This window comes from Carcharodon carcharias, chromosome 1 (assembly GCF_017639515.1).
Source record: "Carcharodon carcharias isolate sCarCar2 chromosome 1, sCarCar2.pri, whole genome shotgun sequence".
NCBI classification, from domain to species: Eukaryota; Metazoa; Chordata; class Chondrichthyes; order Lamniformes; family Lamnidae; genus Carcharodon; species Carcharodon carcharias.
This window is the reverse complement of record NC_054467.1, coordinates 144489032-144511319: the sequence shown is the minus strand read 5'-3', so window position 1 is coordinate 144511319 and position 22288 is coordinate 144489032.

Genomic DNA, 22288 nt, shown 5'->3' with positions numbered 1-22288 from the left:
AACATGTGGATCACCTAAGGAGTGGAGAGATATTCCAATAGCCAGCTATTCCGCCTGTAATTGATGTTGAACCTTTAATCTCTGAGGTGACAGATTGACCTAGAATAGGCATACCTGATGTTTCTGTTGAATTGCCTAGCCCTGAACTGCCACTTTCTATGAATGTACCTAATGCTGCAGTTCCTGATCGTGTTGATCCAGTGGGAGAACCTCAAGTGGTAGAGCTGCATTGCTCTAACTTAATTGGAAAACCACCTGAGACTTAATCTTTGATCACCTGACCTGAGTATCTATGTATATGTTGTGGATTAAGATATTTTTTGTAATTAGGAAATGTTAAAAAAAAACTGAAGGGGAAGGAAGTCTAGTGATTGAAGGTGTAACATTCCCTACTGCCTATTAAGGGTCACGTGATTGTCCTGACGAATGAGCCCTAAGTGTGAGTAATCCGGGGGGGGGGAGTCGCTGCTGGGATGGAGCTTTTCAAGTCGGGTACCTGGTTTAAGCATGTGACTCCTAAAAGAGATCTGCATTAATGTTATCTTTTTCAAGTAGAAACCTGTCTGGTACATCAAGTCATTACTGCTTGTTTCCATTGGTGTTTAGAAGAGTGAGGGGTGACTTGATTGAATTATATAAGACCCTGAATGGCCTTGATAAGGTGGATGTTGAAAGGATGTTTCCTCTTGTGGAAGAGTCCAGAACTAGATGGGCACTGTTTTAAAATTAGGGTTCACCCTTTTAGGGCAGAGAGGAGGAGAATTTTTTTCTCTCAGAGGATTGTGCGACTTTGGAAGTCTCTGTCTCAGAAGGTGGTGGAGGCGGGGTCATTGAATATTTTTAAGGCAGAGGTAGATAGATTTTTGTTAGGCAAGGGAGTCAAAGGTTATTGGGGGCAGGTGGGAATGTGGAACTCGAAACATAAACAGATCAGCCATGATTTTATTGAAGGACGGAGCAGGCTCAAGGGGTTGCATGCCCTACCTCTGCTCCTATTTCAAAGCTGTATGATGCCTCAGCTCGATTGTGGTCCGCTGCAGCTTTTTAAAGGCCATGGTAATGATTTTCTGAGGTAGATGTTGTTTGAAGCAGTCAATTTCCCTGGCTATTAACCAACACAGAGGGAGGCACTTTAAGTTAATTGTTTACACTGTGCTCCAGGTCTGACGAAAGTGCTGTTACATCCTCTGCCTGCACAACAGTAAAGCTCGCCACTAATGTCCAACAAACAGAATTCTCCTCACATGTGGCAAGCAAGAAAGGAGGAACTGCAGAATCTAGTGTGCCCTACTTAACTAATGATTGCTGTTGTTCTAGCAGTGTTCAGAGCAGCCAGTCTGGTGCATAGACCATCCCAATTGAAAGGCTACTCAGCCAATGATTGCAGCTGTACTGGCAATATTTGTTTTGAGCCTGGGCCCACTCAGGGCACAGGCTCCAATGTTTTGCACTTTGTGCATCCCCCTCTCCTGGGCCCTGTCTAGGATAATATTCTGATGAATGCTTGGAGTGATGACCTGGGGCTGAGATGGTTGGCCTACAACAATCACAATCACTTTCTATTGTGCTAGGTACAACTCCAAGCAGTAGAGAGTTTTCCCTTTGATTCCCATTGACATCAATTTTCCTAAGATTCCTTGATACCACACTCAGTCAAATGCTACCTTGATGTCAAGGCCAATCACTTTCACCTCATCTCTAGAACTCAGCTTTTTTGTCCATGTTACTATATGTAAAACATTCAGAATTTTGCTAACATTACACTGGCCTTGACTAACACTGTGGACATTCTCATCAAAGCCCTTATAATTTTTGACCAAAAGGAAACTGGTCTTGCTCCAGCTTATCTGGAACGGGATACAAAAACACTTGATAGGACTTGATATCATTCCAGCTACCTTCCTAATAGATGATAACCCATATGTGAGACAGTGGAATTAATGATACAATTTCTTTACTCATGGAGCATCTTTCCCTTGAATTGGGACAGTTTTCCTGACTCATTCTACCCTTATATCCAAATAATGGATACACACAGAGAATAGAAGCAATGCAATAACTGAACCCTGTTGGATGCTGTTGCTCACTTTCAAATACTCTTAATTCCCATGCTTTGCTTTCTTATTTTTAAGCAGTTTGTAATTCATCTTGATATCCTCCCATTAATTTCAAAGCCTTTAATCTACCTTAGCAATCTCTCATGCGGTATTTATTGCCCCTCTTTCTCGACTCCTTAATCACCAGGAGCAGTCTGCTTCCTTCTATCCTTTCCTAACGTTACATAATTTTAATTATTTCTATCTTATCACATCATAATGTATGTAGTTTCAACAAAAAAGTCCAAATGTTTCATGTTTTCCAAATTTCAACAATGAAGAGTGAAATTATTTTTGTGATACCTTATTAAGTATGTGAAGGGACTCAATTCAACCTGCAAAAAACACTGGGCAGAATTTAATGCTCCACCTGGGGTCATTTAATCGGGTGGAAAAGTGTGGTACGAGGACCTCACCGCCTCACCTCTTGCACATGATTAAGTCCAGGTGGGAACTCTTGTGAGCAGCATTCCCAACTAGATGCTAGCTAAAGTCCTTAAGTGGGCAATCATGCCCACTTAAAGGCTTCATCCTATCACCACTGGTATTCAACCAGCAGTGGGTGGGGGAACCCAATGGGGGAACATTTAGGAGACAGTGATTATTGTCTTGTACATTTTAGGGTGCTGGTAGAAAAGGATGATAGGCAATCCAGAGTTAGAATAATTAACTGGATGAGAGCTGACTTCGATGGGGCAAGAACTCAACTGGCCCAGATAGACTGGAATAAAAGATTGGCGGGAAAAATGGTAGCTGAACAATGGCCTACCTTCAAAAAAGAATTGGTTTGGGCACAAACAAGGTATATTCCATCGAAGAGGAAAGGAAAGTCAAACAAATCCAGAGTTCCCCGGATGAAAAAAGATATACATTAAATTACAGAAGAAAAAGTGTGCTTATGACAGGTGTCAGGTAGAAAATACAATTGAGGACCAAGAGGAATACAGAAGGTTCAGAGGGGGAGGTGAAAAAGCATATTAGAGAAGCAAAGAGGGATTATGAGAAAACCTGGCAGCCAACGTAAAGGGGTATTCCAAAGTCTTCTACAGGTATATAAATAGTAAAAGATGGTAAAAGGAGCAGTAGGGCTGATTATGAACCTAAAAGTAAATTTACACATGGATGAAGGGGCCATGACTAAAGTATTAAATGAATACTTTGCATCCGTCTTTACCAAGGAGGTAGATGCTACCCAGGCCCTGATGACAGATTAGGAAACACTGCCACTAGAGGGGTTCAAAATTGATAAGGAGGATGTGCTGAATAGACTGTTGGTACTTAAGGTTGAAAAGGCATCGGAACCGGGTGCGATGCATCCAAGGATATTGAAGGAAGTGAGATTAGAAATTGCAGGGGCACTGGCCATAATTTTACAGTCTCCCCTGGACTTATGGGAGGTGTCAGAGGACTGGAGAATTGAAAATATTATGCTCTTTTTCAAAAAAGGTTGTAAGGATAAGCCCAGTAATTATAGACCAGTCAGTTTAACTTCAGTGGTGGACAAGATTCTAGAAACAATCATTTGGGATAGAATTAGTAGTTATATGGAAAATTATGCGTTGATAAGGAAGAGCCACGATGGATTTCTAAAGGGACAATAGTGTTTAACTAACTTGCTGGAGTTTTTTGAAGAGGTAACAGAATAGGTCGATGAGGGTAATGCTGTTGATGTGGTGTATATGGACTTTCAAAAGGCATTTGATAGAGTGCCACACAGCAGACTTGTAAGAAAAGTTATTGCTCATGGAATGAAAGGGACAGTAGCAATGTGGATACAAAATTGGATGAAAAATATGAAGCAGAGAGTAATGGCCAATGGATATTTTTCAGGCTGTAGGAAGGTTTGTAGTGGAATTCCCCAGAGGTCGGTATTGGGACCCTTACATTTCCTGATATATATTAATGAGCTAGATCTTGGTGTGCAGGGGACAATTTCAAAGTTTGTGGATGATACGAAACCTGGGACTCTTTTAAACTGTGAGGAGGATAGTGTACAAGTTCAAGAGGACGTTGACAAGTTGGTGGAGTGGGCAGATAGGTGGCAAATGAAGTTCAATGTGGAGAAGAGTGAGGTGATGCATTTTAGTGGGAAGAACGTGGACAGACAATATAAAATAAGGGGTGAAATTTTGAAGTGGGTGCAGGAGCAGAAAGACCTGGGTGTATATGTGCATAGATCGCTGAAGGTGGCAGCAGAGGTGGAGAAAGCAGTTCATAAAGCATATAGTATCCTGGGCTTTATTAATAGGGGCATAGAGTACAAGAGCAGGGAGTTTATGCTGAACTTATATAAGACACTTGTTAGACCTCAGCTGGAGTATTGTTTACAGTTCTGATGTCATAGTATTGGAAGGATGTGAACACATTGGAGAGTGCAAAAAGATAGTTTCAGGGGTGAGGAACTTTGGATTGTAGAGGTTGGGACTGTTCGCCTTGGAGAGAAGAAGGCTAAGAGGAGATTTGATAGAGATGTTTAAAATCATGAGGTAGCTGGACAAAGTAGATAGGCCAAAACTGTTCCTGCTTGTAAAAGGATCAAGAACAAGAGGGCACAGATTTAAAGTGATTTGCAAAAGAAGCAAATGTGACATGGGAAAAAACTTTTTCACATAACGAGTGGTTTGGATCTGAAATGCACTGCCTGGAAGTGTGGTGGAAGCAGGTTCCATCGAGTCATTCAAGAGGGCGTTAGATGATTATTTGAATCGAAACAATGTGCAGGGGTACAGAGAAAAGGCAGGGCAATGGCACTAGGTCATAATGCTTATTTGGAGAGCTGGTACAGATACGATGGGTGGAATGGCCACCTTCTATGCTGCTAAAATTCTGTGATTCTATGATTCTGTGACTCGCCTTCTGGGAAGCTCAAAATGTAGAGCCCACCAGGTTTGCTTATGGATTCCCAGGATTTCCCTAGTTCAGCGCCTGATCGAGGAACCTGACTTAGGAAGAGAAGGCCCACTGAAAGCCACCCTCTGGCCTTTCTGGCAAGCCCCCTCCCACCACCCGCCGACGACACCCCATGGCTTCCATCCCACCCTCACTCACCTGTGGCCTGGATCCCTCAGTGACCCGAGGCCGCTTCCTGTGAGCATTACCAGCATCAGTCACCACTCTCAATGGTGCTGCTGGCAGCTTTCAAAGGCTGGGATTTCTGTCCACGGGGCCTTAAATTCTGTGGAATGTCTAATGCCTGATGGGTGCTTAATTCTGTTGGGAGTTCCCCAACGGAGGCAACGTAGGCCTCCCGCTTGTTCTTCACTGATGGGAAGACTCCTGTTGCCAATTTAAATTCTGACCATTATTTCCGTGATGGAGTGTGCAACCTATTTAACAGGTAGACGGTGGAAGCAGATCGCATTGATTCAATGCAAATTAGACTTATTTCAGAAAATAATATTTGAAATGCAGTAGATGAGTCATTTGAGACCTGGTAATTGTAGCATGCTTAGGAAGAACAGTTGACTTTGGACACAGTTTCCACAGCTCTCCACCACTGGAGTTATCCTCACCTAATACCTCGGTGTGTTGTAAACTAATTGATAGAGATTGGTTGGTATGATTAGTTGAAACCTCATTTTCATTGTATCAAGTAACTACCCATGATGGTAGAAGGTAAACTAAATGGACCATGCTCTTTTTTAAATCACATACTCTTAAATATCTATGTTGATGTAAAATCCTTTAACTGATCACCAAATCATCCAACTGTAAAAAAAAAGTTTGATTCAAAGATTTATTATTCCCACTGGATAAAACTTTCCTTAAGAAAATATTAATTAAATAATATATTGCAATAAACTATTTATATTATAATGATTATATTTTTTAATTTGATTATTACTGTAACATGTAAACATCACTTAACTTGCTTTTTAAAAATAATCTCTATTGCTTAGATGGTGATAAATAGTTCTGTGTATTTTGTGAAAATGAAATGTAAGAGCACTTGATTTTCAGGTCTGCGAAGTATAGCTTTTAAAGTGATCAGAAAAAATATAACTAACTTGTAAATAATCAGGTGATTTGTATGGTATAGCATTTGTATAGGGGGCCACATATGTCTGGAAGTTCATTCTAAGGCCTCAAAGGAGATATTATTAATGTAAGGTAAAAATTTTCATTGACGGTGTTTCATGTAAATGTGTAATGCACCAATATCGAACACCTTTTTCACTATTTTAATGGAGACGTTAATCAATTTAGTTTAACTAGGTGAACAACTTTCTTATGATCGTAAGAAAAATAATCTGATACATGCACATTGGATGTTCATAAGCTAACACTGCCAACAGTCATTTATGATTGTGTAAAAGCTCACAGTTCAAAAACTTGCTAAAGTTCACGTTCTACGGCTCAGCTTCTTTTTATAGACTGTAGTTAAAATGTTATTGTGGTCCTACTGACATCATAGGATTCCAATTTTCTACGTATTAATGAGGCTTCTGCCTAAGTCAGACTGGCACCTCAGCTCCTAATAAAGCAGCAGAGAGCAGGAATGAAGTAGCAACATTGAGGTAAATATGCAGAGATAGTTTAAAGTACATAGAGACTCCATTTATGCCAGGTTAAAACTAAACCATTGACTCCTTGCTGGAATACACCTTCACCAGTGCAAATTTTTATCTGGTATTTCACACAAAATGTCATTCTTTATATCTGAACCTTCAGAGTGAGTTATCTTATTTAATCTTCAGGGAATCAGTGCACTTACCAATCTTCTGCTCATCCAGAATCTTGACATGCATACTTCTAGTAAAGGTCAGGGCCAGAAACAGTGATTTATTTTCTCTTCTGTGACTCAGGGGCTCAAAGTGAGATAATTGCCTATCTGGATTCTGTGGTAAAACAAGAACTACTAAACAATAAAGATTCTTGCCTGGGGAGGGATAGAAACCTGACAAAGTCCCAGCATGGGATGGGATACAATTTGGGTTGTGCCCTGAGACCTGCTGAGAGTAGGCATGGGTCTCATTCTGAACCCTAAGAAGGCCCATAAAGACTGAGGAAGAGAATAGTATTTGTTCTTTTTCATGAGAAAGGTTTGAAAACTTTTGAATTTGATTTGGACTTAGAGAGCCTCTTTCAGAGCAGCAGGCTGTGTACTTCAACCTCTGCCTTGTCAGCAGGCAGGTATCTCTGTCACATTTCTACCAGCATTAGGATTCACTTCAAATATAAATAGAAATATAAATAAACTGGGTTGGAAGACAGTAAGACTTCCTGAAAGTCTCTATTATGTGCTTTTAAACATAAGTTACACATGGCATAGTAGAGGATGTTTCATAACTATCACTTCTCTTCAATTTCAAATCTAGTTTGCAAATCTACTAGTCATCTGACACAGTTGAAATTCTTAATATCTGAAACATTAGCCTGTAGTCTCTCATTACGAACACTGATGGACCTGCTGTGCTTTTTTAAAATTTTCATCTCTTAATATTTGATTGATCAAGAAGTTCCAGCAACACTACAAAACATTGTGCCCAATGTGAAAAAGTCCTCCTTATTCAACTTATTTAATGAGTGTATTTTTTATCCTTCAAGGAAACTTCCTCCTCCTGTTTGATTATTTAAAGAAAGAGTACACATTACACTAGTCTCAAAATCACAGGGCTCTGTTCCCAGCGTGGACAGCAAATCATAAAAATCTGATACAGAGGTCAGCAATCATATTCACACCGCACCTGATATTCAGGTTATTAGGATGACTGCCCAACTGCCTGACATGCACTCTGGAGAGGTAAGGCCCCACCTCCCCCGCCCCCACCCCCCCCTCCTCCCCCCACCCCCCCCTCCCACCCCCCCCACCCCACCTCCACTAGGGAAATATGCAATACTTCAACCTTAGAGAGATAATGGTCATTGTTGCACTAGTCTTTTTGATTGCTTTTTTCACCTTTGCACTAGTTTCACATGGACAGCTAAATTCGTTTGCTCCTCCACAGCTCCTGGTCTCTGACCATGAAGAAAATAACCCAATTTGTCTTTCTCGGATCCAATGTGGCTGATCTCACACTTGCAAACTTTGACCTCCATGGGCAGGATTTTCACGCCCCATCAGAGGGAGGTATGGAGGTGTACAGAGCTTGATAATACCCTGTTTGGGCTGGTATGCCAGTTTCCCGATTTTGTTCCCAGTAACAGCCGCCTTTTCTGAATTGGGTTTAGGGCCAACAGGGCTATACCACTCCCACAAGACAAGTAATTGATTAGGATCATTAAGAGTCAAAGTAAATCCAGTCTCCTGAATAGGCATGGAGCTGTTTAACTGCCTGGAGATGGCCACTCAGGTTAATGTCAATGTCCAAAAGATGTTGTCCAAGTTGTGCAACTGCATGAAAGTGACTCCTTGCTGTCTGCATCAGCATTGAAATGCACTGAATGACATGAAATTGGTGTATTTTTGCAGTGTATACAAACTGTCATGATCTGAATGTTTTTTAAATACCTCCTGCTTCTTAAAGTTTACAAAAAACAGACTGAAGCTGCCAGTGAGAGTTCAAAAAAAACCTCAGCTGAACTGCTTTGATTGTCAGGCCATTTAGTGCAGATTAGAAAAAATAATCTGGTAATGCAGTTTCAGTAAGGTATTTGTTGATATTTCACCAAGGGCTGTTATTATGTCCTTATGAATGCTTGGCTGAGTTTCAAAATCTACACTTATCTCAGCAGAGAGTTCTGTATTTGCAGTTTTATTGTTAGTTAAAAGGGCTGTTAAAGGATTAGCTGTCTTTGATGTGGGCTTTGAATATATATTTGTTTGTTTTTAAAGAGGGGAGCTAAAAGCTTTGAATGGATTTCTGGAATGGAAGGTTTTTTCACTATCAAGTGTGTAGGAGTAAGAACAGTATTTGATTATTAAAAGTTTACTTTTTTAATCTCCACATGTCTCCTGAGGTCTGCCCAGGGTGGATACAACTATAGGGTGAGTGACTATAGAGTTGGCATCTGGTTATGAGGAGGCAAGGGAGGTGGATGAGGGCATGAATTGGCATTGATTTTGCTTGGAGGGTATAAGGGAAAATGAGGGGGTGGGTGGGGAGAGTGAGGGGATGTTGGGGATGTTAGGGATGAGGGCACGAGAGCCTAGCAGTATCAAAAACAACTGCAACAAAATCCCTAGGAACTAAGGTGGGCTTTCTAACCAGCCAACCTCAGCATTCCCCTGCTGCCAGTCAGTGGTCCCATCTTCATCTGCTGGGGCAAAAATCACACAAATTCCTTGAGCTACCCACCTCAAGACGAGATTAGACTTAATAATGGCAAATTTAGAGAGGAAGTTGGAAAGGAGTCAGAGAAGACAGAAAACTAGACATGAGTGGCATAATCGTGAGAGGAAATTTACCATGGGAGAGCAGGTTTGGTGAAAAATTTTAGAGCAAGACCAGAATGATTACTGGGTGAAATAAGTATAGTGATTGGACCTCTATATTTCCACGTGGAGGTGGATGGCCAGGTCATCCATAAACATGTGGACCATTTAAGGAAGAGAGAGACAAATCATGAAGATTTGTTTCCACCAGTGATCATGACCGGGTCTGCATTTCCTGTTGAGTATATTTAACCCAGGACTGAAATGTCTGATGTTGTTGTGAGAGCTGCGGATACAGAACTGCAAGTGCCCAACGAAGCATCTGATGCTCAGACAACTCCGGAAATGAACATTCCTGACAAAGAATCTGAAGTTGTGGAGCTACGACGTTCCACACGTACTTGGGAATCACCCGAAAGACTGAACTTGTAAATTCCTTACTCAATGTAAATATTATGTGTCTGTTCAGGTAAAACAGGAAGAATCAGCGAAAGGTAAAGAAGTTGGAATGTGTTCACAGTTTGCTCAAGAGAATTCCGAGGAGCAAGTTGCAGAAATATTTAAAGACTTTGCATGTGAAGGGAAAGTCTTTCTTTGTGTTCAGGGTAGAGTAGGTAAAGATGTTAAAATTTTAAAAGACACAAGGACTAGTCAATGCTTAATGTTGTGGGATAGTGATATTTGTTGTTCAAAGGGAGTATTGCAGGAAAAGATAATAACAAGTGGAGTTCATGGAGATGCTAAATCTATTCCATTGTGGAAAGTAAATTTAAAGAGCAAATGGAAGTCTGGTGAAGTTATAGTTGGAGTGGAGGGAAATTTGCCCATTGCAGGGGTTCAATTTATTCTGGGTAATGATATAGCTGGATCACAAATGTAGGTGATGCCTATGGTAGTTGAGCAGCCTGTAGAAGTGTTTTCAACAGAGGTGTTACAAAATGAACATCCTGGGATTGCTTCCTGATTGCATTATAATCAGATCAAAGGCTCATCAGGAAGAACAAGATAAACAGGATAAGTAGGCAGTTCAAAGGCAAGAAGAAGGTATCAAAATCCAATTAGCTGGCACTGTGTTTGATAACATTGTTCAAGAGGAAGGAATGCAGGACAGTTCAGTTAAAATGTTTAACTCAAAGAGGTTAGTGAAGTTACAGAAGTAGAAGTTATTAGAAGTAGAAATAGTTACAGAAGAAAACAGTTATATCAGAAAGCTTATTCAGAAACCAAAGCAAAATGTATTGCTGTATGTTATTATCTTCGGGAAGGTATTCTGATGAGAAAATGGAGGTCAGATCATGTCTCAACAAGGGATGTAGTCAAGCTCGGTAGAACCTGATATACATGTCAAATAACAGAAAAACCAGAAGCAGTGATTAAGCCAGCACTTCTAATCCCAATACCAGCATTTGAAGAACCTTTTACCAGTGTCATGGTTGATTGCGTAGGACCCCTCCTTAAGACTAAAAGTGGATATCAGTATTTATTGACAATAATGGATGTGTCTACTGGGTTTCCTAAAGCTATATCTTTAAGAAATATTACAACTAAGAAGATGTGAAGGAGTTAATTAAATTTTTCACATGATATGGTTTACCATATCAGATCAGTGGTCAAATTTTATGTCACAGCTATTTAAAGAAGTAGTGAACAGCTTGGGGATAAAACAGTTTAAGTCAACAACTTATCATCCAGAGTCACAAGTGGCTTTGGAAAGGTGGCATCAAACTTTAAGAACTATGATAATAGCATACTGCCTTGATTATGCACAGGAGTGGGATACAGGAATTCCATTTTTGTTATTTGCTATTAGAAATGCTCCTAATGCATTGATTGGTTCTAGCCCTTTTGAACTAGTTTATGGTCGTGAGGTAAGGAGACCACTGAAATTAAACCATAAAAGAATTAGTGGGTCAAAATTCAGAAACCACTCTCCTAGATTACGTATCAAATTTCAGGGAAAGATTGAACAGAGCATGTGAGCTGGCTTGGGAACATTTAAAGATAACACAGCAAGTGATGAAAGTGAAAGCAGATAAGAAGGCTAACATGCACAGTTTTGTTTCTGGAGAAAAAGTACTAGTTTTGTTACCAATGATTCATTAAATGCAAGATTTATTGGGCCTTACAGGATTGAAAATAAATTGAGTGAAGTAAATTATTTAATAAATGCTCTGGAAAGTAGAAGGAAGCAGAGAGTGTGTAATGTAAATATGCTTTAAAAGTACTTTGACAGGGAATGGTGGATGATGAGAAAGAGGTAGAAGTGCAGGACTTTGAAATTGATTTTCCTCTAATCAAATTGGATAATGAGGGGTTGCTTGGAAAATTATATGAAATATTGAGTTCCCTTCCAAGCAAGTGTCAAACTGATTTGGAAAAGTTATTGCAGTCACACAAACCCATTTGTGGAAATAAGTTGGGAAAGATACATTTAGCTTTACATGATATATGTATAGAAATATCATCTTCAGTGAGACAACAACCTTATAGATTAAATCAAGCAAAGTTATCACAAGTACAAAAATAAATTGATTTCATGCTTCAAAATGATATCATTGAGCCTAGTTGCAGTAACTGGAGTTCGCCTTTTGTACTGGTAGAGAAACCGGATGGAACACAAAGACTCTGTGTAGACTATCGAAAGTATCGAAAGGTGAATATGATGACAAAATCAGATTCATATCCCATTCCATGGTTGGAGGACTGCCTTGAGAAAGTGGGACAATCAAAATTTATCACAAAGATTGACTTGCTAAAATGATATTGGTGAGTACCGTTGTTGGAAAGAGCAAAGGAGATGCCAGCTTTTGTAACACCAAGTGGACTATATCAGTTAAAGTCATGCCATTTGGTATGAAGAGTGTATCTGTGACATTTCAAAGATTGACAAAGTAACTGCAGGTCTAAGCGATTATGCGGTTTATATTGATGATCTAATTGTTTTCAGTCAGATGTGCGAGAAACAGTTATAGCATCTGGAAGAATTATTTACAATAAGCTAACTTGGTTATGAACTTGGCTAAAAATGAATTTGCAAAAGCGCAAGTTATGTATCTAGGCCATACCATTGAACATGGTAAAGTGGCTCCAAGAAATGTGAAAGTCAAGGCTATCGTGGATTTTCCAGTCCCTACAACAAAATGAGAAGTTTTGAGGCTTCTGGGCATGAGTGGGTTTTACCGAAAGCTTGTACAAAAGTTTGGCAAGTGGTTGTTCCACTGACTGAGCTATTAAAAAAGAACAAGAAGATTCAATGGACAGTAGAGTATCAGAAGTCATTCTATAGTTTGAAAACTGTATTAACTACGACACCAGTGTTGGCAGTGCCCAATTATACAAAGCAAGTTAAGTTGCCCATTGACGCAGGTTGCATTGGGGCTGTACTGTTACAAGAAGATGACACTGGAATTAAAAAACCGATAAAACAGTGACAGTTCAGGAGATAAGATAGCAAGAGTTCAGGAGGTAAAACAATGAGATTTTGGGAGATAAATTAGTGATAGTTTGGGAGATAAAATAGCCAGAGTTCAGGAGATCAAACAGCGAGAGGTCAGGAAATAAAACACTGAGAATTCAGGAGATAAGTTTAGGAGGTAAATCAGCATGAATTGAGTGGAAAATCAGTGGGAGGTCAGGAAATAAAACAGTGACAGTTTAGGAGATAAAACAGTGAGAATTCAGGAGATAAAACTGCGAGAGTTCATGACATAGAACAGCACCAGTTAAGGAGATTAAACAATGCGAGTTCAGCAGAAAAATCAGTGAGAGTTCAAGAGATAAAACAGCACGAGCTCAGGAGATAAAACAACAAAACTTCAGCAGATAAAAGAGTGAGAGTTGAGTGGATAAAGCAGTGAGATTTCAGGGGATAAAACAGCAAGAGTTCAGGGATTAAAACAGCGAGAGTTCAGGGGATAAAATGGAGAGTCTGGTAGATGAAACAGCAAGAGATCAGTGGATGAAACAGCAAGAGTTCAGGGATAAAACAGTAAGAGTTCAGGGAATAAATCAGCAGGATTTCAGGAGATAAAACAGCAAGTATTGCAGAGATAAAACAACAAAAGTCCATGGGATATAACAGTGAGAGATCGGGATATCAAACAACAAGAGTTGAGGAGATAAAACAGTGAGAGTACAGGAGATAAAACAGTGCAATGTTCAGGAGATCAAACAGCGAGCATTCAGGAGATAAAACAGCAAGAATTCAGGAGATAAACAGTGAGAGTTCACAAAATAAAACAGTGAAATGTCCAGGAGATCAAACAGCGAGAGTTCAGGAGATAAAAGAGTAAGAGAACAGGAGATAAAACAGCAAGAATTCAGGAGCTAAAACAACAAGAGTTCAGTAGATGAAACAGTGAGAGTTCAAGGAATGAAACAGTGAGAGTTTTGGAGGTAAATCTGTGAGAGTACAGGGGATAAAAAAGCGAGAATTGAGCAGATAAAACAGCGAGAGGTCAGTAGATAAAGCACTGAGGGTTCAGGAGATAAAACAGCAAGAATTCAGGAGATAAAACAATGAGAGTTCAGGAAATAAAAAAGTGACTGTTCAATGGATAAATGAGCAAGAGTTCAGCAGATAAAACAGCAAGAGTTCAGGGGATAAAACAGTGATAGTTCAGGAGATCAAACAAGGAGAGTTCAGGAGATAAAGCAGTGATAGGTCAGGAGATAAAACACTAGGAGTTCAGTAGATAAGTTCAGGAGGTAAAACAGCATGAGTTCAGGGGATAATTCAACGGGAGTTCAGGAGATCAAACAATGAGAGTTTGGGGGTAAGGTAGTGAAAATTCAGGGGATAAAACAGCCAGAGTGCATAAGATAAAACAGCAAAAGTAAAGGGAAGAAAACATTGAGAATTCAGGAATAAATCAGTGAGTGGTCAGGAATAAAACAGCATGAGTTCAGGGGATAAAACAATATGAGCTCTGGAGATAAAACAGTGAGAGTTCTGTTCATAAAACAGTGGGAGTTAAGGGGATAAAACAGCAAGAGTTACCGGGAGAAAACATTGCGAGTTCAGGGGATATAACAGCAAGAGTTCAGGTGATAAAACAACGTGAATTCCAGAGATAAAGCAGCTTGAGTTATTGGGAGGTAACATTGAGAGTTCAGGAGATTAAGTAGTGAGAGTTCAGGAGATAAAACAGTGAGAGTTCGGTAGATAAAACAGTTAGCATTCAGGGGGTAAAACAGCGCAAGTTCAGGAGATAAAACAGGGAAAGGTCAGCAAATAAAACTGCAGAGTCTGGGGGATGAAACATCAGGAGTTCAGGTGATAAAACATCGAGAACTCAGGAGCTAAAACAGTGGGAATTCATTAGATAAATCAGCGAGAGTTCAGGAGATAAATCAATGAGAGCTCAGGAGATATAGCAGCGAGAGTTCAGGAGCTAAAGCAGCGAGAGTTCAGGAGATAAAGCAGTGAGAGTTCAGGAGATAAAAGAGCCCAAGTTCATGGGATAAATCAATGGAAAGTCAGGAGATGTTACAGTGAGAGTTTATGAAATAAAACAGTGTGAATTCAGGATATTAAACTGCAAGGGTTCAGGAGATAAAACAGGGAAAGTTCATGAGGTAAAACAGTGAGAGTTCAGGAGATAAAACAATGAGAGTTTGGGAGATAAGGCAGCGGGAGTTCAGGAGATACAGTGCCAAACATTCAGGAGATAAAACAGTGAGAGTTCAGGGGATATAACAATGAGAGTTCAAGGGATGAAACAGCAAGAGCTCAGGACATAAAACAGTGAGAGTTCAGGGAATAAATTAACAAGAATATTGGAGGTAAAACAGTGAGAGTTAAGTAGATAAAACAGCAAACGTTCAGGTGATATAACAGTGAGAGTTCAGAGAATAGAACAGTGAGCATTTAGGGGAAAAAGTGAGAGTTCAGGGAATAAAAGAGTGGGAGTTAAGAAGATAAATCAGTGAGAGTACAGGAGATAAAACAATGAGAGTTCAGGAGCTCAAACAGTGAAAATTCAAGAGAGAAAAGAGCAAGATCTCAGGAGATATAACAGTGAGACTAAAGGGCAGTAAACATTAAGAGCTAAGGTGATAAAATAGCAAGAATTCAGGTGATAAAGCCACGAGAGTTCTGGGAATGGAATAGCAAGAGTTCAGAAGATAAAACAGGGAGAGTTCGGGAGATAAAACAGCAAGGATTAAGGAGCTAAAACAGCAAGAGTTCAGTAGATAAAGCAGTGTAAGTTCAGTCAATGAAACAGTGAGAGTTCAGGAGATAAGACAGCGAGAGTTAGGGGGATAAGATAGTGAGAGTCCCAGAGATAAAACATTGACAGCTCAGGTGATGATTTCAGGAGATAAAGCAGCATGAGTGCAGGAGATAAATCAATGGGAGTTCAGGAGATAAAACAGCAAGAGTTCAGGGGATGAAACAGTGAGAGCTCAGAAGTTAAAGCAGGGAGAGTTCAGGAGATAACACAGGCAGAGTTGAGGAGATAAAACAACGAGAGTTCTGGAGATAATATAGTAAGAATTCGGGAGATAAAACAGCAAGAGTTCAGAAGATGAAACAGCAGGAGTTCAGGAGATAAAACTGTGAGAGTTCAGGAGATAAAACAGCAAGAGTTCGGAAGATGAAGCAGCAAGAGTTCAGGAGATGCAACAGGGAGAGCTCAGTAGATAAACCATTGAGAATTGAGATCAAACAGTGCGTTCATGAGAAAAAATGGCAAAATTTCAAGAGATAGAACTGCGAGAGTTCAGGAGACAAAACAACGGGAGTTCAGGAGATAAAACAGTGATAGTTCAAGAGGTAAGACCCTGTGAGTTCAGGGGATACACAGCAAGAGTCCGGAGATAAAACAGCGAGAGTAAAGGGCAGAAAACATTGAGAGTTCAGGGAAAAAAAAAAACGAAAGTTCAGGAGATAAAACACTGAGAGTTCTGGCAATGAAACAGCAGGAATTCAGAAGATAAATCAGTGAGAGTTCCGGAGATAAAGCAGCGATAGCAAAGGGCAGAAACATTGAGAGCGCTGATGGTAATACAGCGCAAGTTAAGGGAATGAAAAGTGAGATTTCAGAAGATAAAACAGCATGAGTTCAGGAGATAAAGCAGAGAGAGTTCAAGAGATCAAGCAGCAAGGGTTGAGGAGATAAATGAGCGAGAGTTCAGGAGATAAAACATTGATAGGAGATAATTCAGGAGGTAAAATGGCATGAGTTCAGGGAATAAATCAGTGGGAGTTCAGGAAATAAAACAGCTGGAATTCATGAGATATTCAGGAGATAAAACAGTGAGAGTTCAGGAGATAAAACAATGTTAGCTCAAGAGGTAAAACAGTGAGTGTTCACAAGATAAATTAATGACAGTTCAGAAGATGAAGCAACAGGACTTCAGGAGATGCAACAGGCGTAGGAAATAAAACAGCGAGAATTAGGGAGATTAAACAATGAGAGTTCAGGCTATAAAACAGCATGAGTTCCAGAGCTTAAACAGCGAGATGTTCAGTGGATAAACAGTGAGAGTTCATGAGATAAAACAGAGAAAATTCAGGAGACAAAACTGTGAGAGTTCAGGAGATAAAACTGCAAGAGTCGAGGGAATAAAACAGTTCAGAGTTTATTGCATAAAACACTAAGAGTTCAGCAGAAAAAACACTGTGGGTCCAGGAGATAAGTTCAGCAGATTAAACAGCCTGATTTCAGGGGATAAGACAGCAGGAGTTCAGGAGATAAAACTGTGAGAGTTCATGTGATAAAACTGCGAGAATTCAGGAGATAAAACAGCAAGAGTTCAGAAGATAAAACGCAGAGAGTTCAGGAGATAAGTTCATGAGGTAAAACAGCATGAGTTCAGTGGATAAATCAGTGGGAGTTCAGGAGATAAAACAGCAAGAATTCAGGAGATAGGACTGCAAGAGTTCACAAGATAAAAGATTGAGAGTTAAGGAGATCAAACAGCGAGAGTTCAGGAGATAAAAAAGTGATAGTTCAAGGGCTAAAACAATGAGGGTTCAGGAAATAAAACAGCAAGAGTTCAGGGGATAAAATGCTGAGAGTTCAGGTGATAAAACATTGTGCATTCAGAGGATGAAACAGCTTGTATTCAAGAGATTAAAAAGCAAGAGTTTGGGAGATAAACAGTGAGAGTTTGGTAGATAAAAAAAGCAAGCATTCAGGAGATGAAACTGTGAGAGTTCAGGTGATAAAACATCGAGAGTTCAGGAGACAAAACAATGAGAGTTTGGGAGGTAAAACAGTGAGAGTTCGGTAGATAAAACAGCAGAAGTTCAAGGGGAGAATCAGCAAGAGTTCAGGAGTTAAAACACTGAGAGTTAATGGAATAAAACAGGGAGAGTTCAGCAGATAAAACTGCAAGAGGTCAGGGGATAAAACAGTGAGAGTTCATGAGATGAAATAGTGAGAGTTCAGGTGATAAAACAGTGAGAGTTCAGGAGATAAAACGGCGAGAATTAGGGAGATATAATAGTCAGATTTCGGAAGGTAAAAAAGCGAGAGTCAAGGGGGCAAAACATTGAGAGTTCCAGGGATAAAAGAGTGAGAGTTCAGGAGATAAAACAGCGAGAGTTAGGGAGATAAAGGTGAGAAAGTTCAGGAGCCAACACAGCGAGAGTTCAGGAGATAAAACAGCCAGGAGTTCGGAAGATAAAATAATAAGAGTTCAAGGGATGAAACAGTGAGGTTTCAGGAGTTAAAATGGTGAGAGTTCAGCAGACATAACAGTGGAACTTCAGGGGATAAAACAGCAGTAGTACAGGGCAGAAAACATTGACAGTTCATGTCATGAAACAGCGAGAATTCCCAAGATAAAAAAAACAAGGGTTAAGGGGAGGAATCATTGAGAGTTCAGGAGGTAAAACCATGGGGGTTCAGGGGATAAACAGTGAGAGTTCAGAAGATGAAGCAACACAAGTTCATGAGATGAAACAGGGAGAGTTTGTGAGGTAAAACTATGAGAGTTCAGGGGACAAAACTTTGAGAGTTCAGGTGATAATTTCAGGAGATAAAACAGCATGAGTTCAGGGGATAAATCAGTGGGAGTTCAGGAGATAAAACAGTGAGCGCTCATGAAATAAAACAAAGAGAATTCAAGAGATAAAACTTTGAGAGTTCTGGTGATAAAACAGCGAGAGTTCAGAGGATAAAGCATTGAGAGTTCAGGGAGTAAAATAGTAAGAGCTCAGAAGTGAAAGCAGTGAGAGTTCAGATGATAAAACAGAAGTTCAGGAGATAAAACTGAGAGTTCAGGGGATAAAACAGTGAGACTTCCGGAGATGAAACAGTGAGAGTTCTGGAGATGAAACAGCAAGTGTAAAGGGGGGAAAACATTGAGATTTCAGGTACTAAAACGGCGAGAGTTCAGGGAATAAATCAATGAGAGTTCAGGGGATAATAAGCGAGAGTTCAGGAGATAAAACAGTGAGAGTTCAGGGAATAAAACAATGAGAGTTAGGTAGATAAAACAGTGAGAGTTCCCATGAGAAAACAGCGAGAGTTAAGGGGTGAAAACATTCAGAGTTCAGGAGATAAAGCTGCAAGAGCTCAGGGGAGAAAATAGCAAGAGTTCAGAAGGTATAACAGCATGAGTTCAGGAGATGCAACAGTGAAAATTCAGGAGTTAAAACTGTGAGAGTTCAGGATATAAAACAGTCAGATTCCAGGAGATAAAACAGTGATGGTTCAAGAGGTAAAACCCTGAGAGTTGGGCGGAAAGGACAGTAAGAGTTCCGGAGATAAAACAGGGAAAGTAAAGGGCTGAAAACATTGAGAGTTCAGTTGATAAAACAGCGAGCAATCAGGGGTTAAAATCTGAGAACTCTGGCATTGAAACAGTGGGTGTTCAGGAGATAAATCAGTAAGAATTCAGGAAATAAAACTGCAAGGGTTCAGGAGATAACAAAGAAAGGGTTCAGGAGATAAAACAGAAAGAGTTCAGGAGATAAAATAGCAAGAGTTCAGGAGATAAAACAGCAGGAGTAAGGGGCAGAAAACATTGAGAGTTCAGGTGATTAAACAGCGAGAGTTCAGGGGATAAAACAGCAAAGAGTTCTGGAAATGAAACATCAGGAGTTCTGGAGATAAATCAGTGAGAGTTCAGGCATAGAACAGTGAGAGTTCAGGGGATTAAGCAGTGAGAGTTCAGAAGATAAAACAGCAAGAGTAAAGGGCATAAGACATTGCGAGTTCACGTGATAAAACGGGAGTTCAGGGGATAAAACGGTGAGAGCTCAATGAATAATACAATGATAGTTCAGGGGATGCAACAGGGAGAGTTCAGGAGATAAAGCAGCGAGAGTTAGGTAGATAAATCTGCGAGAGTTCAGGAGATAAAACAGCACGACATCAGATGATAATACAGCGATAGTTAGGGAGACAAAACCGTGGGAGTTCAGGATATATAACAGTGAGAGTTCAAGAGATAAAACAGTGAGAATTCAAGGGATACAACAGCGAGAGTTAGGTGGATAAGATAACAAGAGTTCAGGTGATTAAACAGTGAGAGTTCAGGGAATGAAACAATGAGCGTTCCCAAGATAAAACAGGGAGACTTCAGGAGAAGAAGCAACACGAGTTCAGGAGATGGAACAGGGCAAGTTCTGGAGATAAAACAGCGAGAGTTCATGAGATAAAAGAAATTTCAGGAGATAAAACTGTGAGAGTTCAGAAAATCAAACAGTGAGAGTACAGAAGATAAAAGAGTGAGAGTTCAGGAAATAAAACACTGAGAGTTCAGAAGTTAAGTTCAGGAAATAAAACAGCAAGAGTTCAGCAGATAAAACACTGATAGTTCAAGAGGTAAAACAGCAACAGTTCGGGGGATAAAACAGCAAGAGTAAAGGGCAGAAAACATTGAGAGTTCAGTTGAGAAAACATGATAGTTCTGGCAATGAAACAGCGGAAGTTCAGGAGATAAATCAGTGAGAGATCGGGCGTAAAATAGTGAGAGTCCAGAGTGCAAAGCAGCGAGAATCCAGAAGATAAAACAGCATGAGTTCAGGAGATAAAGCAGTGATAGTAAAGGGCAGGAAACATTAAGAGTTCAGGTGACAAAACTGGGAGAGTTCAGGGAATAATACAGTAATAGTTCAGGGGATGAAACAGTGATATTTCAGAAGATATAACAGAATGAGTTCAGGGGATAAAACAGTGATAGGGAGACAAAACAGCAAGAGTTCAGGAGAAAAAAACTGTGAAAGCTCAATGGTAAAACACTGGGAGTTCAGGAGATAAGACAGTGACAGTTCATGAGATAAAATGACGATAAAGCAGGAGATAAAACTGCGAGAGTTCAGGAGATAAACCTGCAAGACTTGAGGAAATAAAACAGTTAGAGTTCAGGAGATCAAACAGTGATCATCTTCTGAGATTCTATAGACTCCAGAACAGTTCCTACAGATTGGACGGTAGCTAATGTAACCCCACTATTTAAAAAGGGAGCTGGAGAGAAAACAGGGAATTATAGACCTGTCAGCCTGATGTCGGTAGTGGGGAAAATTCTAGAGTCCATGATAGAAGATTTAACAGCTGAGCACTTGGAAAACAGAGGCAGAATCAGACGGAGTCAGCATGGATTTACGACAGGGAAATCATGCTTGACAAATCTACTGGAATTTTTCAAGAATGTAGCTAGTAGAGTAGATGAGGGGGATTCAGGGGATGTGGTATATTTGGACTTTCAGAAGGCTTTCGATAAAGTCCCACATAAGAGATTAGCATGTAAAATTCAAGTGCATAGGATTGGGGGTAGTGTATTGAGATGGATAGAAAACTGGTTGGCAGATAGGAAACAAAGAGTAGGAATAAACAAATCTTTGTCCGAATGGCAGGCAGTGACTAGTGGTGTGCGGTGGGGATCGGTGCTGGGACCCCAGCTATTCACAATATATATTAATGATTTAGGTGAGGGAGCTAAATGTAACATCTCCAAATTTGCAGATGACACAAAGCTGGGTGGGAAGGTGAGCAGTAAGGAGGATGCAGAGATGCTTCAGCGTGATTTGGACAAGCTGAGTGAGTGGGCAAATGCATGGCAGATGCAGTATAATGAGGATAAATGTGAGGTTATCACTTTGGTAGCAAAAACAGGAAGGCAGATTATTATCTGAATGGCTATAAATTGAGAGAGGGGAATGTGCAACGAGACCTGGGTGTTCTCGCACACCAGTCGTTGAAGGTGCAGCAGGTGGTAAAGAAGACAAATGGTATGTTGACCTTCATAGCGAGAGGCTTCCAGTACAGGAGCAGGGATGTCTTGCTGCAATTATACAGGGCCTTGGTGAGACCACACTTGGAATATTATGTGCAGTTTTGGTCTCCTTATCTGAGGAAGGATGTGCTTCCTATAGAGGGAGTGCAGTGAAGGTTTACCAGACTGATTCCTGGGATGGTGGGACTGACACATGAGGAGAGATTGAGTCAGTTAGGATTAGATTCACTGGAATTCAGAAGAATGAGGAGGGATCTCATAGAAACCTATAAAATTTTAACAGGACTAGACAGGATAGATGCAGGAAGGATGTCCCGATGGTGGGGGAGTCCAGAACCAGAGGTCACAGTCTGAGGATATGGGGTAGACCATTTAGGACTGAGATTAGGAGAAATTACTTCACCCAGAGAGTGGTGAACCTGTGGAATTCGCTACCACAGAAAGTAGTTGAGGCCAAAACATTGTGTGTTTTCAGGAAGGAGTTGGGTATAGGTCTTGAGGTGAAAGCAATCAAAAGGTACGGGAAGAAAGTGGGAGCAGGCTATTGAGTTGGACGATCGGCCATGATCATAATGAATGGCGGAGCAGGCTCGAAGGGCCGAATGGCCTACTCCTGCTTCTATTTTCTATGTTTCTACGAGAGTACAGGAGATTAAAGAGCAAGAGTTCAGGAGATAAAGCA